The sequence below is a fragment of the Moschus berezovskii genome, chromosome 8, assembly GCF_049115385.1.
Source record: "Moschus berezovskii isolate FMDL1 chromosome 8, NW_MosBer_1.0, whole genome shotgun sequence".
NCBI lineage: Eukaryota > Metazoa > Chordata > Mammalia > Artiodactyla > Moschidae > Moschus > Moschus berezovskii.
In genome coordinates, this window is record NC_142467.1 from 62147973 (window position 1) to 62149518 (window position 1546).

Below are 1546 nucleotides of genomic sequence, written 5' to 3' on the forward strand. Positions count from 1 at the left end.
ATTCATTTGGGGAGAGACTTGCCCTGAGTCAATGTCCTCACTCTCAGCAACTTCCTTTCACTTTTCTTTGCCTGAGTTTCCCAATCTACGAAATGGGAGTAAAAGCCGGATTTCCAAGGTGTGGATAAAGTTGAGATAACCCGCAAAAAGGATTCAAAACTCACACAAATGCAACCACCTGAGCACCCACCGCTGGTGTGTTTCATAAACAATTTCGGTTTTAATAAGCAGAAGAATTTTTCAAAAACCTGCTCATCCTCCCCATCTAACTAAAGCTAACCATTTCAATACTCTGGGAGTCATTCCTGCTCTTCCTCCTCATCCAACCTATCATCCAGCCCTAACCATTCTAACCCTCAAATGTCATTCACTGTACTGTCATCACCCTAGTCTAAGCTACAAATTATCTCTCACATAAATTACTAACCTTGCTCCAGCACACGAGCTTTTGCAATTCCTGAAATGTGTTATGCTCCCTCTTGACAAACCCCTATTCACCGTTTGGGTTTCATTCTAATTTTCACTCACTCCTCTTTCATTACAGTCACACCCCTCTGAAGTACTTATGTATTTGTGCAATTATTTCATGACACAAACGTATAAAATCACAGAGGGCTATAAATCCAACTAAATTGAGAGCATCACGAAGGCAGGCATTGTTATCTGTCTGGCTCTCTCAGGAAAACCGGGCCTGGCACACAGCTTGGGGCCAAATACCTGAATGACTCCAGCAGAGGTGGAGACATAAAGCAGCCAACTACAACTCCAAAGTCAAAAAGACAGCTGCCCACGTTCCTTCAACATTCTCCCACCTTCACTCTCCACAGCTAAAATTAAACCATTCAAGGTATCCGATACCTCATGTCTTCAATCTCAGGCAGCCCCTGCTTTCTCCCCTTCCCCATAAAGTTCCAGGTCCAAAGAGAACCCCTCTTAGCCCTGGGCCGGGAAGGAACGTGCTTCTTTTGCCCGTGCGGGTATCGGGGTGCTTGACTACCCGGGAGAAATTTCCTAATCCTGACACCCTGGCCGAGCGTCTGAACACTAGTCCGCGGAGCCGTGACACACGCAGGCCCAATCGTTTCGTCAGCTGTTAAGTAGCAAAGAATGAGGCGCTTCTTTGAAACTTCTCAGACGCAGTTCAAACCGCGCGTCCCAGCTCGAAAGTAAAAATGCGTCGCAGACCCTCAGAACTCCACTCCACTCAAGAAGGTGGGAGAGAAAAGACAACGACTCACGCGCCTTGCTCTTTAAGAAACACCCCCGGTTTAGGCAGCCAGGAGTAGAGTATATTCTCGCGAGATTCACCTACTTCCGCCCGCTTCCTGCTCTTTGCTCTCCGAACCGGAAGGAAGGAGGTATTTCCCCGCCCCCGGCTTCTACCTCACAAGGCAGCGCGGCCCCAGATGAGACCAATCGGCGGGTTCATTGTAGGCCACGGTCCAAACAACCAATGGAAAGTCGCGGCGCGCGCAGAGCTCCCCATCTTCATCGCTGGCCCCCTCCCTTCCGCCCGCCGACTACCGCTCAGCCCCTGGCGGAGGAA